The 21297-nt window shown below is 39.7% G+C and overlaps 1 protein-coding gene across 1 annotated transcript in view; it reads right to left on the reverse strand.

Moving 5' to 3' along the window:
* The window catches only part of HORMAD2 (HORMA domain containing 2), a 70225-nt gene that overhangs the window by 3364 nt on the left and 45564 nt on the right, over positions 1–21297 (reverse strand). The gene's annotated exons all lie outside the window — the stretch shown is intronic.

Here is a 21297-nt window from a genome sequence, read left to right on the forward strand (position 1 = left end):
TACATAGAGAATCCTAAAGATGCTACCGGAAAACTACTAGAGCTAATCAATGAATTTGGTAAAGTAGCAGGATACAAAATTAATGCACAGAAATCTCTTGCATTTCTATACACTAATGATGAAAAATCTGAAAGAGAAATTAAAGAAACACTCCCATTTACCATTGCAACAAAAAGAATAAAATACCTAGGAATAAACCTATGTAAGGAGACAAAAGACCTGTATGAAGAAAACTGTAAGACACTGATGAAAGAAATAAAAGATGATACAAACAGATGGAGAGATATACCATGTTCTTGGATTGGAAGAATCAACATTGTGAAAATGACTCTACTACCCAAAGCAATCTACAGATTCAATGCAATCCCTATCAAACTACCACTGGCATTTTTCACAGAACTAGAACAAAAAATTTCACAATTTGTATGGAAACACAAAAGACCCCGAATAGCCAAAGCAATCTTGAGAAAGAAAAACAGAGCTGGAGGAATCAGACTTCCTGACTTCAGACTATGCTACAAAGCTACAGTAATCAAGACAATATGGTACTGGCCCCAAAACAGAAATATAGATCAATGGAACAGGACAGAAAGCCCAGAGATAACCCCACGCACATATGGTCACCTTTTCTTTGATAAAGGAGGCAAGAATATACAATGGAGAAAAGACAGCCTCTTCAATAAGTGGTGCTGGGGAAACTGGACAGCTACATGTAAAAGAATGAAATTAGAACACTCCCTAACACCATACACAAAAATAAACTCAAAATGGATTACAGACCTAAATGTAAGGCCAGACACTATCAAACTCTTAGAGGAAAACATAGGCAGAACACTCTATGACATAAATCACAGCAAGATCCTTTTTGACCCACCTCCTAGGGAAATGGAAATAAAAACAAACAAATGGGACCTAATGAAACTTAAAAGCTTTTGCAGAGCAAAGGAAACTATAAACAACATGAAAAGACAACCCTCGGAATGGGAGAAAATATTTGCAAACGAAGCAATGACAAAGGATTAATCTCCAAAATATACAAGCAGCTCATGCAGCTCAGTATCAAAAAACCAAACAATCCAATCCAAAAATGGGCAGAAGACCAACAGACATTTCTTCAAAGAAGATATACAGATTGCCAACAAACACATGAAAGGATGCTCAACATCACTAATCATTAGAGAAATGCAATCAAAACTACAATGAAGTATCACCTCACACTGGTCAGAATAGCCATCATCAAAAAATCTACAAACAATAAATGTTGGAGAGGGTGTGGAGAAAAGGGAACCCTCTTGCACTGTTGGTGGGAATGTAAATTGATACAGCCACTATGGAGGACAGTATGCAGCTTCCTCAAAAAACTAAAAAATAGAACTACCATACGACCCAGCAATCCTACTACTGGGCATATACCCTGAGAAAACCATAATTCAAAAAGAGTCATGTGCCACAATGTTCATTGCAGCTCTATTTACAATAGCCAGGACATGGAAGCTACCTAAGTGTCCATCGACAGATGAATGGATAAAGAAGATATGGCACATATATACAATGGAATATTACTCAGCCATAAAAAGAAATGAAATTGAGTTATTTGTAGTGAGGTGGATGGACCTAGAGACTGTCATACAGAGTGAAGTAAGTCAGAAAGAGAAAAATAAATATCATATGCTAACACATATATATGAAATCTAAAAAAAATTAGTTCTGAAGAACCTAGGGGCAGGACAGGAATAAAGATGCAGACATAGAGAATGGACTTGAGGACATGGGGAGGGGGAAGGGTAAGCTGGGACAAAGTGAGAGAGTGGCGTGGACTTATATATACTACTAAATGTAAAATAGCTAGCTAGTGGGAAACAGCCACATAGCACAGGGAGATCAGCTCGGTGCTTTGTGACCACCTAGAGGGGTGGGATATGGAGGGTGGGAGGGAGACACAAGAGGGAGGAGATATGGGGATATATGTATATGTATAGCTGATTCACTTTGTTATAAAGCAGAAACTAACACACCATTGTAAAGCAATTATACTCCAATAAAGATGTTAAAAAATAAAACAGAAATCTGGGAGTCATCCATGGCTACTCCATCATCCTTACCCTAACATCTAACATCTAACTAATCACTAATTCCAGTTTATCCTACCTCCTTAATATCTTTTGAATCCATCCATTTTTATCTATTGCCACTGCCTCTGGTTCAGCCCAGGCCAATATCATCTCTCCCAATTACTGGGTCTCAGACTCCCGCTATTACTGCTTCTCCAGTCCATTCTCCAGGCTGGAGCCTAATTAGTCTTTTATTAAATCTGACCACATAGCTCTACTGATTTGCCATCCATCCATTAATGACTTCCCATTGTTCTCAGGATAAAGTCCAGACTCTTTATGGCCCTGGCCCATCTCTGCAGTTTCATCTTGCTCCAGACTTCCTTGGCCACTTGCAGTTCTCAAATGGGCCCTGCTCACTCCCCTCTGGACTTTGCCTTTGGTGCCCTCTCCCATGCTCTGCTTCTCCTTCATCACTGGGCACAGGATCCACCCTGAAGTTTCTTCTGTCTCTTGGCCTCCCTGACACCCTAGCTGTGCTCTGTTCTTACCCCTTTTGTAACATTTACTACATGGTATTATCAGGCCTCCTTACCAGTCTTCTCATCCAGAGTATAAACTCTTTGAGGTTAGTGACAATATCTTAGTCATTTTTGTATTCCCAGTTTCTGGCATCTCGTAGGTGCTCTTAAATTATTGGCTGAATGAATGAATGTGCACTGTGCTGGGCACAAATACCATGTCTCTAGTAATATAAAAATGAATAAGACACAGTTGTTTTCAAGGATTGAGTCTTATAAGGGAGAGACATTAAGCACATGATTGCAATATAATGCAATACAACATAATAGACATTCCTTCATTCAACAATTATTAATGATTGGCCAGGTCTGTGCATGGTATTGTTCTAGGTGCTTGGGGCACATTAGTGAGAAAATGAGATAAAAATCCCTGCCCTGTAGATTTTACAATCTGGCCATGTTACTTTTTGGCTTAATGATTTCCAATGGCATCTCACTACTTTTAGGACAAAGTCCAAAGTTCCTGCCTTGGCTTTTCATACACCATCAGTGGTTCTTTACACTTCTAGGGAAGGAGAGGGGTCACAGATTGGCTGTAAAACCCTGATGAAAGCTCTGCGGTCATTCCTTAGAAAATTGCTCCCGCTCCCACTCCCACTCCCACACTCATCCACTGTGATGGGCCGTTTGAGGGGGCTCCAACCCCCCGAATACCTCCCAATTAGAGCCACCCCCCCCCTCAGGCCTGACTGTGCCCAGCAGCACCAGCCTCATCTCCTCTACTCTGCCTCTCACTCTCTGCCCTCTCAGTTTTCTGATACCTTGTTTCGTCTTGATTCTGGACCTTTGCACATGATATTCCTTCTGTTGAAAAAGCTCTTTCCCCTACACCAGCCCTCTTTTTGCCTAATTAATTCCTACTCGTTCTTCAGATCTCAGCTAAAAAATTATTTCCTTAAAGAACCTTTCCCTACCCCCATTCCAATTAAGTTAGGTACCCCAGTCATATGCTCTTAATAGAGTTCCAAGAGATCAGGGACATGCCTGTATTGGTCACAACTTACATTAGAAGGGACTTAATACATTTTGTTCAATGAATGAATGAATGAATGAATGAATCTGTCTTCAAAGAGCACTCTGCCTGCTGTATAGAAAGGTATTGTAGGCATGCTACTGTAGTAGTCAGGTAATAACTTGGAAACCAGTGCAGATGGAGAGAAGTCAACAGTGAAATATTTAGAAGGTAGAATCAGAAGGATGATCAACTGGATACAGTGGTAAAGGAGAGGTAGGTAGGTCAATACTGACTCCTAGTTTCTGGTTTAGCTAACTCCATGGATGGAGGGACTGTTGTCTCAGGCAGAGAACAATGAGAGCTTTGAACCTGCTGTGTTTGGAGTACCTGAGAAACCCCAAGTAGACATATTGAATCGGCAGCTATATGTGGAAATCTGGAGCTCAGGACAAAAGTCTGGGTTGGACGCATAAATTTAAGAGTCATCAGCATATGGAGGCTAATTAATGCCATGGGTGTGGAAGAGATTGCTTATTGAGAGATCAGAGTGTGAGAAGGGAAAGGGGCCAGGACATAGCCGTAAGGAACTCCAGAGTTTAGAGATTAGCTGGAAGATGAGCCAACAAAGAAGGTTGAGAAAGAGAGAGAGAAAAGAAGCCTAGCAGACTGTCCTACAAAGAAAGCCAAGAGAAGAGAGTTTTAAGAAGAAGGAGTAGAGAAAATAAAAGAGGTGAGGGTGGTGATCAGTAGTGTCAGGTGTTGCTGAGAGGTCAAGATAAGGACTGAAATATGTCTACTTGATTTAGCCACATGGAGGTTACTAGGGGCATTGGATTGTTCAGGGCAGAAGTCGTTGAATAATGCATAAGAAATTAAAGAAATTGAGACAGCAAGTATGCAAAGTTTTATCAAAATCAAGAGGGAGTGATCAGCTCAGCCTGGGGAATTTAGAGAAGGCTCCTTAGCAGAAGAGGGACGTTGAGCTGGGTCTTGAAGAATGAGTAGGAGTTCACCGTACTGGAGATGGGGGTGGGTAGGAGAGGTCCTTCTAGGTGGAAGGTTCATTCAGCATGTTTAAAGACACTAAGGCATAAAAAGACATGGAAGGTATATGGGACAGTGAGAAATGTCCCTTCATTAGATTGGCTCTTAGGGTAAGGTGTTATATATCCACTCCTGTTAAAAATGTAAATTCCCCTGGAATTATTACTCAATATGATGTTAGTGTAAGTTAACTTATCAAATGGTCTCTAAGTGGCAGCCTGCTGAAAGCAGGGCCTCACAGGCTTTGGGAAGAAGACAGATAAGTATCAATATAGAAAAAGCAGTTCAGGGCAGTGTGCTTTGCTTTAGGAGGTAGATCTGTGTGAGGGACCAAGGGGTGGGCAGCCCCAGACACCCAGGAAATATCTTGAGTACTTCTGTGCCTGGGGTGAGGGTGCAGTGAATTTTGCTTACTTCAAAATTGTCAGGTCATGGGCTTCCCTGGTGGCGCAGTGGTTGAGAGTCCGCCTGCCGATGCAAGGGACGCAGGTTCGTGCCCCAGTCCGGGAAGATCCCACATACTGTGGAGCGGCTGGGCCCGTGAGCCATGGCCTCTGAGCCTGCTTGTCCGGAACCCGTAAAAATGTCAGGTATGGCAAAACGTTTTTCTTTAGAAAGAAGTTCCTAGCTCAAGGAAATTTATGGTTCAGAGAGGGTCTGTGCCCCTCTGAAGTAAGTAAGGTATAGCAGTGATGTTAGTTTTGAATCCTTTCCCTTAACATTTATCTTTTTGTACAATGAAAGGTAGATCAACAGCAATTATAAAATAAATGCTATTAGCATAAATGGAGCTCGTGTTAACATTGTGATGAATGAGCAGTAAGAAACCAAATACCTAAAGAGAATGCTTACCTCCAACTCCAGTAGAGCTGTGAACTCTCTGATATGTTGGGAAGTATCTCATGTTTTACTGAGAATTATGAAGCGTTTCCCCATTAACTTACTTTCTTGATTTTCTGTAGTTTATGCCCAGGGTTCTGGACCATGTTTATCTCTATTTGGGAGGTAAATATGTATTCTCCTTAGAGTCATAATCACATATTTCCATTAATCTCTAAAAGTTATTATATCGGTTCTGCCTTCCTCTATATTTTCTAAGGCATCATATGGCTTTAAAGTTCTATAATTAATTCATTTATTCAACAAATGTTTTTGAGCATCTTCTCTGTGTCAGACATTGTGCTGAGCACTAAAGACAAAGCTGATCAAGACATACTTCAAGTCCTTAAAGAGATTATGGTGGGGAAACAAACTGGCTACAGATGAAATGATAGAGTCACGTATAGGGTACAGTAAAGGTTCCAAAAAGATCTTATCAGCTCTTCCTGGGGAGGCCTGGCAAGGCTTCAAAGGAGATGTGAAACTTGAACTAAGTACTGCAAGATGAGCAGACATTCACCAGGCAAATGGCATTAGGGACTGATCTTGCAGAGAGAACATTCTAGACAAAAGCACAGGGATGGAGATATAAAGCAGAATACTCCTGGAGAATTGGGAATTGTTCAGTGGGACTAACAGAAAGGGCATAGGGTGGTGGGCTGGGTCAGACAGTGTCATTCTCCGAAGTTTGGACTTTATACTATAGTGGAGTGCCGCTGAAGGGTTCTAAGAGCAGATTTGTTTTAGAAAAGTCCCTATGGCAGCATTGTGAGGGGTGAGCTGGGGAGGAGTGTGACAAGAAGCAATGAGGCTACTTCAAGCAAGAACAAGAGCAGAAGTGAGGTTCGACAGGAGAGGGCTAAAGTGGCAGAGGGCCGAGGAGAGAGAGAATGAAGGCCTGAACCTGAACCCTAACATATATTTGCCATTCATTGTAATGGGCACAGAGGTGGCAAAAGAAAGAAAGGAGTAAAAAAATGACAAGAATTAACCGAGGTTTCTGGTAATGCCATTGACAAAGATAGGAAACATAGGAAGGAAGCTAAGGGGGTGGGTGGTAGAAACAAGGTGGGGAGGATGGATGGAGAAATAACTGACTCTGTTTTCAAGATTCTGAATTGGAGGTGAGATAGCCAAATGAAGATGTCCACCAGAGCACTGCCTGTGTGACCTGGAGCTCAGGATGGAGGACACTGCATCAGGAGCACGTGTAGAAAGTGTATTCACTCTGGATAAAAGACGGGTTATTACTTGAGGTCTGCAGGAGGGTGGTAAAAGTAGATATAGATAACAGGTACATCTTTAAATAGGGGGGCAGGAAGTTGAATGATCTATACCTGATGGCCTTAATTATTTCTATGAAGTAGAGTTTAGGTCATCTGTTTAGAAAGGGAGTGAATTGTCATGGGTGGCACTTAAGACACTTATGTGATAAAAGTATGGACAATGGGAAAGGAGCCAATAATGGACTTTCAAAACTAATAGTTATTGCTTAGAATCCAGATAACTTTAATATATATCACCTTCAAATTAAGATATTTAAGTTTGACATATTAAAATTTTTGCTCTTCTTTTTACAAACATTTGAAGGCTTACAACAGACTGTGCTAAGAACATCACAAATGTTATGTCATTTACTCCTTGCAGTAAATATGTGGACAGGGAGGGGTTTTTTATTCCTCTTCTACAGATTTAGAAACTGAAGCTCAGAGAAGTGAAATGACTTGTCCAGTTCACACATTTAGTAAGTGGAAGTCTTGAACACAGGTCTCCTGACTTCAAATTTAGTGCTCCTTATAATTTGCTTTCAACCCAAAGGGGAAAACAAAGGTAGGAAATTGCAGGAGAGGCTGTCAGAACTCTATGTAGGGTTCTTGGGCTTCTATCTGTGGTTGACCATTTTGGGATATAGCCTACTGGGACCTCAAACTAAAGCCAAAACTGAGTTCATTGATTTTCCTTTGTAACCAATTTTTCCTCATGACTTTTCAATTTCTGTTAATCACCATTTCCCAGTCATCAAAGGTGGAAAACACAGTCACCCTAGATTCCTCTCTCATTTCCTAATGCCTACACAGAGTTCTTGTAATGAGTAAATGAAATAGCACAGATAGAGCACCTGGTACATCTCATATGTACGAGTCATTTAGTGACTGGTGGCTGTTATCATCTCTACTGCCACAGGTATCCCTACTCCAGCCAAACTGGATCCTTGTGGTTTGAAAGGCTGAAAAATGGGCCACCAAAAGATTGTGCATGTCGTAGTCCCTAGAGCCTGTGAATGTTACCTTATTTGGCAAAAAAGGCACGGGGTGGGGGGGCAGTCTTTGCAGATGTGATTAAGGATCTTGAGATGAAGAGATTATCCTGGATTATCCAGGCAGACCCTACATATAAGCACATATATTCTTATAAGAGGGAAGCAGAGGGAGAGTCAAACACGGACAGAAGAGAAGACAGTGTGACTGCTGAGGCAGAAACTGGAGTGATGTGGCCACAAGCCAAGGAACGCCGGCAGCCACCAGATGCTGGAAAAAGCAAAGAACCAACTCTCCCCTAGAGCTTTTAGAGGGGGTATGGCTTGATTTCAGCCCAGTGACACTGATTTTGGACTTCTGGCCTCTAGTGAAAGAATACATTCCTGATGTTTTAAGCCGCTAAATTTGTGGTAGTTTGTTATAGCAGCCCTAGGAAACTAATACAGTTATTCCCCAAACACAGCTCATTCTTTTCCCTCTTCTCTATTTCCTCCACATTTCAGAATACAGAAATCTTCTATTACTTGCTCTCTTAAATTTTGAATAATTCCTTCAAGATCAATCTCTAAAAGTATTTCATCCACAGAGCCTTTCCTGTTTTTTTAATATGAACTTTCTTTCTTGAGCGAATACCCACAGGCCATTTTTTGTAATTAAGTTTTCCTGACAGCATTAATATTTGTAAACAATTTGTCCTTTACCTGGGACAGGGTTTTCTTCTTTAGGAATTCATTTGTATTAATATTATGATCTTTAGACTCTCTGCAATGCTTTACGTGGTGTCTCACATCAGTAATTCTTTTACTACCTACCTCTACTACCTACAAAAGTATTCAATTACATAGTTATTCACATAGCCTAAAGCTGCACTGTCTATTAAGGTAGACATTAGCCATACATGACCATTTAAATTTAAATTACTCAAAATTAAATAAAATTTAGAATTCAGTTCCTCAGTTGCTTTAGTCACATTTCAAGTGTTCAAAAGTCACATGTGGGTGCTCAGTTCAAGTGCTGAATAAATAACCACATATCAGACATCACAGATATAGAACATTTTCATCGTCACAGAAGTTCTACTGGACAGAACTGCTTTACAGAGGCAATCTATATAATGCAAGCAAACAAGTTTCCTAGGGACCATGGTGATAATAAAAATACAGAAATTAGAAATAAATTTTCCTCAAAATGCAAAGACTTGTTATTGTAAAAATGTCACAATTTTCCCAAGATAATTTTATCAAACCAATGCAATCCCCATCAATATCCTAATAATATGTCTTTTGGAACTTATTAAGATGATTCTAGTAGTCGTCCAGAAGTGAAAATACACAGGAAAATCTCTCAAATACTGAAATAGAGGAACTATGAGGGGAAAAAGAGTTGCCCATCCATACAGCAAAACATAAATGTAGAGTAATTAAAACACAATAGCAGTAATATAGGAATAGACATATTGATCAATACAGTAAAATAGAATAGCAAATATAAAAACCTATATATCTATGGGTTTTAAATTTATGATAAAAGTGGCATTCAAATTAGCAGGGAAGGGCTTCCCTGGTGGCGCAGTGGTTGAGAGTCCGCCTGCCGATGCAGGGGACGCGGGTTCGTGCCCCGGTCCGGGATGATCCCACATGCCGCGGAGCGGCTGGGCCCGTGGGCCATGGCCGCTGGGCCTGCGCGTCCGGAGCCTGCGCTCCGCAATGGGAGAGGCCACAGCAGTGAGGGGCCCGCGTACCACAAAAAAAAAAAAAAAAAAAAAAAAAAAAAAAATTAGCAGGGAAAGGGTAGACAATTCAAGTGGTACCAACACAATGGGAAAACTTTCTCACACCAGGAAAAAAAATATTCTAGCTAGCTTAGGGAGCCAAAAGTAAAAAGCAAGACTACTTCATTAGAAGAAAATGTAGAAAAACTTATCAGAAGAAAATATGGAAAAATTTGTTTACAGCTTTAGCACTGTAAAAGCCATTTTAAGCAAGTATGAAATGATGAAACCATGGAAAGTTACCCTGTGTTCCTAAATTGGAAGACATAATATTGTTAAGATGTCAATACTACCCGAAGCAATCTACAGATTCAATACAATCCCTGTCAAAATCCTAATGACGTTTTTTTTTTGCAGAAATAGAAAAATCCGTTCTAAAATTCATATGAAATCTCACGGGACCCTGAATTGCCAAAACAACCTTGGAAGAGAAGAACAAAGTTGAAAGCCTCACACTTCCAGATTTCAAAATTTACAACAAAGCTACAGTGATCGAAATGTGGTAATGGGCTTCCCTGGTGGCACAGTGGTTGAGAGTCCGCCTGCTGATGCAGGGGACATGGGTTCGTACCCTGGTCCAGGAAGATCCCACATGCTGCGGAGCGGCTGGGCCCGTGAGCCATGGCTGCTGAGCCTATGCGTCTGGAGCCTGTGCTCACCAGCAGGGGAGGCCACAGCAGTGAGAGGCCCGTGTACCGCAAAAAAAAAAAAAAAAGTGGGCAAAAGACCTCAATAGGCATTTCTCCAAAGAAGATACAGAAGTGGCCAACAAGCAAATGAAAAGATTCTCAACATCACTAATCATTAGGGAAATGTAAATCAAAACCACAGTGAAATAACACTTCACACCCATTAGGATGGCTATTAGTTAAAACAAACAAAACCCAGAAAATAACAAGTAGTGGAGATGATGTGGAGAAACTGGAACCCTTGTGCATTGCTGGTGGGAATGTAAAATGGTGCAGCTACTATGGAAAACAGTATGGCAGTTTCTTATAAAATTAAAAATAGAATTACCATATGATCCAACAATTTCACTTCTAGGTATATACCCGAAAGAACTGAAAGCATAAACTTGAACAGATATTTCTACACTCATGTTAATAGCAGCATAATTCACAATAGCCAAAAAGTGGAAGCAACATAAATGTCCATAGATAGATGATTGGGTAAACAAAATGTGGTATATACATACAATGGAATATTATCTAGTCTTAAAAGGGAGGGAAATTCTGAAACATGCTACAACATGGATGAACCTTGAAGACATTATGCTAAATGGAATAAGCCAGTCACAAAAGAACAACTAGTGTATGATTCTACTTATATGAAGCACCTAGAGTAGTCAAATTCATAGAGACAAAGTAGAATGGTGGTTGCCAGGGGCTGAGGAGAGAGATGGGAAGTTACTGTTTAATTAGTATGGAATTTCAGTTTGGGAAGATGAAAAAAGTTCTGGAGATGGTTATACAACAGTGTGAATGCCACTGAACTGTACACTTAAAAAATAGTTAAAATGATAAATTTTCTGTTATATATATTTTACCTCAGTGAAAAATAAAAAGTGGCACGTGATTTAAAAAAAGATGAAACTAAGGAAAACGTCCTTTGAACAGGACAATCTGGAGGATTTACAAAAATTTCAAGTGCACATCTATTCTAGTCATCTATTCTAGAGAAAAGTCCCCATGTGCACACAAAGAGTCATGTTCAAGGACATTCCCTGAAACAATGTTCCTAAGGAAAAGTGAAAACAACTTAAATGTTCCAGTAATAGCAGAAACTTGAAACAAACTAGAGCACTTTACTACTAAGGAATACTATGCAGTATTTAAAAAGAATGGAGTTAATCTAAATATACCAACAAGGAAAAATCTCTAAGACATACGTTAAGTGAAAAAAGCAAGTTTCAGGAAAAGATATTATCCTATTTATGCTTTTAAACTACCCACAAATAGGGACCTCCCTGGTGAGGCAGTGGTTAAGAATCTGCCTGCCAATGCAGGGGACACAGGTTAAAGCACTGGTCCGGGAAGATCCCACATGCCGCGGAGCAGCTAAGCCCGTGTGCCACAACTACTGAGCCTGCACTCTAGAGCCTGCGAGCCACAACTACTGAAGCCTGTGTGCCTAGAGCCCGACCTCCGCAGCAAGAGAAGCCTCTGCAATTAGAAGCCCACGCACTAAGAAGAGTAGACCCCGCTCACTGCAACTAGAGAAAGCCCTCTCACAGCAATGAAGACCCAACGCAGCCAAAAATAAATAAATTTTTTAAAATCCACAAATATATGCATATATATATGCATGTATATATGTATGTATGTATACTATATATACATTCATACCTATACATGTATATACCACTGTCCGATAGAAATAGAATGCACAATTATAAAATTTAAAATTTTTTAGTAGGTACATTTTAAAAAGTAAAGGAAACAGATGAAATTAAATTTTAATAATTATTTAATCCAATATATCAAAAATATTATTTCAATATGTAATCAATATGAAAACAGATATTTTACAATTTTTATACTATGTTGTTACAATCCAGTATGTATTTTATACTTACAGCACATCTCAACTCAAATTAGCCACATTTCAAGTAGTTAATAGCCACATATAGCTAGTGGCTACCATATTGGTCAGCACATCTTTTGTGTGTGTGTGTGTATGTATGTGTGTTTTAAATACAAAATCAGTGGTATAGAATACCCTTATTGGTAGTGTTTGAATTATCTGTGAGAATGTATTCATGTAAAACTTATATAATTAAAGTTATATTAAAAATATAAAGTTCCATATTAGTTTGCTTATTGGTAAAATTATATCTTTTATGAACTGATGTGTTTATAATCAACATGGTTTATCTCTTTGTTTTCCTTTATTTCAATGTGATGAAAGATTTATTATGAAACTCTTTTAATTTGTTAACTGGAAAGTTAATAAAAGAACATGAAGGGCTTCCCTGGTGGCGCAGTGGTTGAGAGTCTGCCTGCCGATGCAGCGGCCATGGATTCGTGTCCCGGTCCGGCAAGATCCCACGTGCCGCGGAGCGGCTGGGCCCGTGAGCCATGGCCGCTGAGCCTGCGCGTCCGGAGCCTGTGCCCCGCAACGGGAGAGGCCACAACAGTGAGAGGCCCGCGTACCGCAAAGAGAAAAAAAAAAAAAAAAACTTTAAAGTTTGGCTTCTGTTTTACAGTTATAAAATAATATTCTAAACTATTATTAGATCCTTCTCAGTAGAAAAATGTCAGCTACTTTCCTACCTTGAAATGCCTGAGTAATTAACTATTAACTCTGTGGTAGCTAAAGGTAGACATATAAAACACATATAAACACACTCAAGCACATACTTGAAATAATTATAAAAATGAAAAAGTTGTTTTTGGTTTGTGGCATGTAGGAGGAAACCTACAGGCAATGATATGATGATGTTATTAGATGTACTAAACTTGACATAGGTTTGCTGATTCTTCAAAAAAGAGATGAACAGATAATAGTTACAGAATTAGAAATGTGATACCTTGCTTCTCATAGACTTGCTATGTAGGTCATTTGCTTGAGTCTGAGTCTCTATAAAGTGCTTCAGCAGGTGTTGAAAGGAACATAGTATAACTGTAAGTACAGAAATGACTATAGAGATAGGCCCCATAAAATAGAAAAAGACCACTATGGTATGAAGACTGTCTGAGATGGAAGATCTCTATGGGTGTGATATCCAGACCTCGGGTCATAACTGCCTACTCTTGCTGGCAGGAAGGAGAGGGCAAAGCAGATGACACTTAAGAACTCTGGCATTCCCTGAACAGTTCTTCCATACAAGGTGGAGGCAGAGTGGCAAAGATACATTCACTAAGAAGTCAGATTTTCACTTTAAACTGGCCCTAAGTTCACTTGAAGAAAAAAAGAAAAAAAACTAAAAAGAAGTAGTTGAGCGTTTAGAGTGAAGATAAGTTTTATATGAGGGACAGACACCTAACCTTAAGTTTTACTTTACTTTTTCAGCCAACAGTGAAACATTTTCAGAGTTTTTAACAGAAAATGAAAATAATCATACCTCTGCTTCTGATCTACTTTTATTTTTTAATATATTTGAATCCTTTCCTATAATTAACAGAACTTTCCATTCAGTTCACATCTAGTTATTTAATTGCCTGGTTCCCTTTTCTTGATTTTATTTATCTATTTTAATAACTAATATAGTCACATAGTATGAAATTCAAAATGTAAAATAAAGGTATACAGTGAGATTCTCCCTGCCATCCCAGAGCCACTCAATTCCCTGCCTAGAAGGCAACCACTGATAGCAGTTTCTTGTACATCCCTCCAGAAACTTCTGTTTTCATTTTGAAATCAACTATACCACTAAAAAACTTAAACTGCTATAAAATTCACAATATCATCCTCTTCAAATTGTTTTACAAAAGCTGGATCAGGCCTGGCCTGATGAGGAAGTGGAGGGTTGTGACCAAGTAACCGACCTATCTGCAGGGTCATTCCTGGTCTCATATCAGATGGAGGTGGGCTTTCTTCCCATTGTCTCCAGTTATCTTCCCCATCTGGAGACCACGTTTTCCTCCTGACTAAAGGAAATAAAAGAGAACCAAACTGTAGAAGGGTAAAAAGGAGGGTCGGGAAGGCAGAGATTCAAGGTACCATGCTAAATGCTGTGGTGGTGATGGGAACAGCAGGATGACACGGCAGGGTTGGGCAGCAGAGTGCCACAAGGTAGTGAGGAACACAGATGTAGAAACAGTGAACTCTAACCAACATCTAACACAAGTAAGATGAAGTAAGGGCTAAATAAACATACAAGCAGGATGCTGTAGGAATGTAGAGGGAGAAGGCAAATAGGGGGAGGGACTTAAACAATTAGCCCGGGTCTGGTTGAGCATGTCTGATGAGCTTCTTCTCAAAACAGCACATGTTAGGCTTCCCTGGTGGTGCAGTTGTTGAGAGTCCGCCTGCCGATGCAGGGGACACGGGTTCGTTCCCTGGTCCGGGAAGATCCCACGTTCCACGGAGCGGCTAGGTCCGTGAGCCATGGCCAATGAGCCTGCGCGTCCGGAGCCTGTGCTCCGCAACGGGAGAGGCCACCACAGTGAGAGCAGTGAGAGGCCCGCGTACCGCAAAAACAGAAAACAAAAAAACAGCACATGTTTTTCCCTGACTCATGAAAACCTAGAGCTGGGAGAAAGCCAGACCAGTGTGCTGAAGCTCAGTCAGTAGGGAAGTCTTTTAAAACCAATATGGAGGGACTTCCCTGGTGGCACAGTGGTCAAGAATCCGCCTGCCAATGCAGGGGACATGGGTTTGAGCCCTGGTCCAGGAAGATCCCACATGCCACGGAGCAACTAAGCCCGTGCGCCACAACTACTGAGCCCGAGCGCCACAACTACTGAAGGCCACGTGCCTAGAGCCCATGCTCCACAACAAGAGAAGCCACTGCAATGAGAAGCCCACGCACTGCAACAAAGAGCAGCCCCCGCTCGCCGCAACTAGAGAGAGCCCATGTGCAGCAACGAAGATCCAACGCAGCCAAAAATAAATAAATAAATAATTTAAAAAAACAATATGGAGAGAAAGAACTAAGAACTTGCACACACACAAACATAAGGATGAATAATAAAAGTCCTGCTGCAGCTTACAACTCGTCTTTGTTGTGAATCTGAGAAAAAACATGAACATTTTCCAAAGTTTTACTAATTTAATTAAATCGGAACGGGCAGGCGTTGCTCACCTCCAGGGGGCGCCATTCACATTGCTATCTATGTTTTAGGTACCTCCCCGCCCCCCGGAATTTTGCACAATCAATACAACCATGCATGGCAACCCTGGTAGGGCAAACGTCACTTTTTTTTTTTACTACCACTTTCTAAGTTTCCCCATCACTAAATTTTTACTTGGGATACAGGATATTCCTTTTGGCTAATATTTCCTATGACAAGAAAAAAACATTTAAAATACGAATACATTTTCTTAAAAACCCAAGGTTGTTAAGTATAAACTGCAGTATAGCTATGCTACAGAATATGGCTAGATTATATACCTAAAGTATGACATACTGTACATATTTTCCAACCTATAAAGATTTTCCATGATGGGTAGGGCTGCTCAGTCTCAAATTAAACACTATTTATTTAGAATTGTAAGGCTATTTCAAATCAAGCTGGGCCAGAGAGCAGGGTGGAATAGTATTATTGTTGCAGGGCATCTAGCACATTTTTACTCTGAGGCTTTCAGATTTAATGATTAAAAGTTGAAAGTTTCTCCTTGTTTTAGAAGAAGAGTTTTTCTGTTTTCCCCCAGCATCTCTCTTTTCACTGCCATTATCTAATTCAGCAGTGTAAAGAAATCTACCAATTTGGACAAGAATACGATGGTGGGTCACATGAAAGAATAAAAAAACGAGATGTGAAATTGATTTTTGTGTTTAAAATTATGCCACCATAGTTCATAATTCCTGTTTGAATATTCCTGATTAGGAAGTGTCTAACCAAGTGAAATCAAGAAATACTTGTCATCATTAGACACTGTTGTGTTTTGTTCTCTTCTCTATGCTTTGCATTAATTGGTGAATATTCAGAAACCAATCTTTTAAGCTGTTGGGGTTTTTTTTTTTTTTTTTTGGTGGGTATTGAGCTAATTCCTTCCTAGTGGTTTTTAGAATTCACCCACATTTTCCCTTTTTGTGGAAATATTTACGCTGGGGATTTCCACTAAAGGAATTAGAGTTAATTGAGCTCTTTGGTTTGGGGGGTGGGAGGGGAGGTTGGAGGCAGGGACATGGCAGCTGAGGCCATACTTCTATTAGTACCTTTCTTTTTCTTGCCCCACTCTGTATCCATACACATAAGACTTAATCTAACAGGTCCTCATGGGATATCATATATGTAAAATAAGATCATGTATTTGAAAATGTTTGGCACAGTATCTGGTACATGTTAATCACTCAATACAAATTGGTTGTATCTAGTTGAACATTGACTAATTTTGGTGAATATGTGGTTGCTTAAATGAAATGTGCCCTAAACTGGCATAGGGATTTTTAGAAATCCAACTTATCCTGGGGTATGAGAAGTATACGGGATCTCTGAGTGATAAGTGAGATTATACATTCAGTAACGGTCTTCCACTTCAAATTTCAGCTACAAACTTGCACTGAAAACTGAAATGCATACAAACTGAGACATCCTCTCAAATCCCACCCAAGAAGCAATGAATAAGCTTGAAAAATTATTCATCTGGTTATTTTCATGGTATAGTGCAAAGACTGAGAACAAGGGGGCTGGGTTCCATCACTGACTTGCAAGTTTCCATCACAGTAAAAAAAAAAAAAAAAAAAAGGGAGGGGGATAGTATTTGCTATGTACCAAACAGCAATGCTTTGAGGATTAATGACATAATGTCTGTAAAGAGGTTTGGAGCTCCTTGGAAAAAAGACACTACATAAATATAAAGTAGTATTAATATTTAGGCTTAGTCCACAATGTGAGACCTGCTTTCTTTGGCTCATGAGGTCATCAACAGTTTTGTAAGGTGTGCTCAAACACCCACAGAGGAGCCTTGTTAGCTTCCTCATAAGTGGACTGTAAAGTTAATCTGGACCCACCTGGTGGGAGCAGTCACAGAGGCCGTGTTCCCTTTTCATGGTCTCCAAGAGGGTACGGATGGAGAGTGTTTGACTCCCTGAAGGAATGAGACGTGGCCAAGAGAGCACTCAACAGCATTTAGGACTTCCCAGGAATGCAGTGGGAGTTTGGGAACGTTTTGCTTTAGAATTAAACAAAAGTCCAGTCTATCATATCTTGATTTAGAAGAAAGCCTAAATTTGCCTTTCTCAGACAAAGAAAGTTGGGAGTGACAGTAGGAATGAGAAAGCTACTTCTTGGAATCGTTAGTTCATATCTTTAAAGGATTTGGAAGCAGACTTGAGTATTTTTGTCCTAGGAAAGTTGTGGTCTCCAGGGGCTGTCTGTAGTCTCATTGATGGCCACATTCTGACTCCTCATCAGTGCTTCATCTCTGTGAAATAGTTATCAAGGGTGATCTTGCAGAGGTCTAACCGAATGATTATAATGTTATTGTGATGAAATATTTTCATTTCTCAGTTTTAAAAGATAATTTTGAGCCTCAGGCATCAGAAACCACCATCTTCAAAAATATAAGGTTCATGAATTTACCATAATCACTAGCACTTGATAGTGATTCTGAGGCTGTGTCCATAATACCAAAATATTTGAACAAAAGATGGAAAAATATGAAGAAATATTTCTTTTTTTATCTGGGTATTTTGTTTCTACATTGATCTAGGTTGGGTATTCTTTCAGAAATGATTTGGCTTCTTGTCCACAGATTCCTATGGTATTTCAGATTCATATTGACAATATGTATTTTTTAGGAGAAAGGAAACAGAAATGTTATCACCTTCTCAACTTGCAGTCAAATCTACACTAACTAGAAAGCTTTTTCTAAATAAAATATTGACTTTAATTCTTCTTCCTCTTCCTGTCCCTCGATGAGCAGTTCAGTCCTAACACCAGTGTCAGGTGTGGCAGAGCCAGAGAGGTGTGTGCACAGAGGGGAGTCAGAACCTGAACAGTGTGAGGAGAGCCTCCATATGGAGGATGGGCCTAGCGTGAGAAGTCAGAGGCTGAATGGAGTGAGGAGGGCCTCACAAGTATGGGTGACTCACAGGGGGTGTCAGAGCCTGAGCAGGGTGAGATAGGTATCTATATGTGTGTGGGGAAGGTGGCAAGGATGGGAGCTTGGTTACATTCGAGGGGACAGATAACATAAGTAAATATGTTAAGTATAATAGGGGCCAGGTTTCTCACTGATGGAGAAAGAAATGACAAATACAGAAAGTGAGAAAACTAGAATGATTTCTGTAGTATTAGATTGGAATTGGTGGTATAGGTGTGAATTCATGATAGAAAAATAAAAATTGTGTATTGGACAGTGGAGAGTGGGAGTGAACACCTGATTAAAGTGGGTCAAAGAGAATAGAGAGCAGGGAAGTGGACACAGCAAGCGTAGACAATTCTCTTGCAAGATGGATATGATTTAGGTCAATAGAAAGAGGAAAGGCATTCCAAGCAAGAGAAAGTATATTTGTTACAATATGGAGGCAGAAACAAACTTGGCTTGTTCTTTTGACAGTGAGAAAACACACTTAAGGAAGGGGAAACAGGTTGGGTAATAGTGGGAAGTAAGACAGGTAACATGAAGCCATTTCATGAGTGGCCTGAAAGCCAGGTAGAGGTGTTTAGACTTGATGTATTAGGAAATAGGAATCATGAGAGATTTTGATTAAGGAAGTGATATGATGAAAGTTGTATTTAAAGAAGATTAGACTAGCAGTGGTACATGCGATAGAGCAGGAGGCTGTGGGAGAGCCTGGAAGCTGTGGCAGCAATTCAAATGCAAGAGGATGAAGGCCTGGACTCCAGTTTTGGCAGTAAGAACAGACTGGAAAAGGAAGGCTTGGAGGAATTTTGATACCTGACTGAATAAATAAGAATGATTTCAAGATTCTGAACTTAAGACATTGAGAGGATAAAGGAAACTGCTGAGAGGCAGGGAAACTGGGTAAGGAAAGTTGTTCTGGGTGTGGAAAGGGGAGGGCAGTGGTGAATAAAAAGATGAGCATACTAGATTTGACATGATAGTGAGATATCAAAGTGGAAATGCCCAACAGAAGATTAAAGATATAGAACTGAAGCTGTTCAGTGCTGATGGTCAGGGCACAAGATAAGACTTTTGGGAGTCAACAGCACACATGTGATGATTAAAGCCCTGAGAATGGATGAATCCTCCAAAGTATGTAGACATTGAAGATTATATAGTCAGGGCGTTGGAGAGGTTGGGCTTTGCCCACAGTTAGAGGTGGGAGAAGGAACAAAAGTAACAGAGAGAAGCAGATGACAGCACAGACAGATGGAAAGAGAATGAGAACAGTATAATGTCATAGAAATAAAAAGGAACATTTAAAAGAGAGTATAGAGTCAATATCATAAAACAGGCCAAGAAGATTGAAAAACGGAGTAAAGACAGTGAGATCTCTTAATTAAAAGTCATTGTTAGGAATAGTGAAGGAAAGTGAAGATGACTGAAGAAGCCAGCTTTCTGATTCAAAGAGCAGGTGAGAAGGGGTACAGTAAATGGAAAGCCTCTTATGAAAAATTTGGTAAGGAAACAGCACAGTAACTAGAGGGATAATCAGGATCACGTGAAGGCTTTTTCTTTCTAATGTTTAGAACAACTTCATTCAAATTTTCCTCCTCACCTTCTACTCAGAATTTCAAAGTCTTGCTTTTGAACAAAGTCAGGATTATGACACAAAGCATCCAAAACCAAGTGGAAAAATTTGATCTCTGTGTGTTCTTCTAAGTTAATAGGACAGTATCTTTGTGGACTTTTAAACTATCTTATACTAATAATTTTTTCCTAAATTGAAACTATGGATGTTCTAGCAAGCTCTGAAAAGATAGAGTATGCATGAAAAATTTAAAACATGTAAATATTTTCAGATAATATCATTATTATATCCAGTGGCCTTCTACCCATCTGAGATATTTATTTCCAAGTGGAAGACTCTGAGCTAATATTCTCTTCTTGAAACCATTTAGATGTAAATTCTTTAAATATGATTTTTGTAGTATCTTTATAGTATTATGAAGTGTTTTTTTATGTTAAAATTGTTGAGCAATACTTTACCAATTCTCAGAAATCCTGTCTAAAGCAAGTAATAATACCTTTATTCTTCAGACCAAAATGCTTAAAGAAAAAAATGCATTGCTGGTCCTATAAAGTAATTCTTGACATATTTATTTTTTTAGGAGTATATTTACTGACTTCTGGGTAAAGATGGTAGATGGACACACCATCAACATTTATTTAGTTTCCTCCCTAAACCTCTTTAGAATGACAGTAAAGAGATTTAAAGAGTAGAAACCCCAAAGGACAGAAAGTATAAGAGAAAACAGCAATAAAAGTTTGGAAGCTGGAAAGCAGATGGATGAGAGGTAACTAATGTAGCTGGTAACTTAAACCAGCAGTGGGGCAAACCAAGAACCATCCAAATGTACAGCAGTCTAAAGAATTTCCAGCATCAGGTACTTTTGAAATAAGGGATAAAGAGGGTGGGTAGAGGAGCTAAAATAAGACCAACTAAAAGACATTTATGAAGCAGTTGGAATCCTCAGACCCCTTCTTCAATTCTGCAAAACCAAACAGTTGCCCCTTGACCACCCAGGCATAAAATCAGTAGTTTATTCTCTGGGGAAGGTGATAGAGGTGTTTGGATAGTGGGATCCAAAGCATAGTTGAGGCAGGGTTATGGTACTGGAAATGGGGGAATTAAGTAAAACTATGCATACTGAATGTGGAGACCCTCAGCCCTCTATCTCTATTTGGCTCCCAAAACACTGGTGGCCAACACAGATTGAAGAAACTGACCAAGAGGAATGATTTAAAAATACAGATATTGAGCATTCCCCCCAAAGGCCTGATCATATCATTCTACAATGAAGGCCACAATCACAATCATCCACAAGCTCAGAGCTTTCTAGTCCTTCCCCTTTTAAGTATAAGCAGACAACCAAGGACTACCAGCCATCTTTGGCCTTCTGAGGAGAGAGAGGTAGGAGAGGTGGCTGGGGGTAAAGGAGGAAACAGCAAACAAATAGAAGAAACAAAGACATACAAAGAGAAGAAATGTATCTAGAGATATCAATATCCTCTGAGATAA

The sequence above is a fragment of the Kogia breviceps genome, chromosome 15 (genome assembly GCF_026419965.1).
Source record: "Kogia breviceps isolate mKogBre1 chromosome 15, mKogBre1 haplotype 1, whole genome shotgun sequence".
Taxonomy (NCBI): Eukaryota; Metazoa; Chordata; class Mammalia; order Artiodactyla; family Physeteridae; genus Kogia; species Kogia breviceps.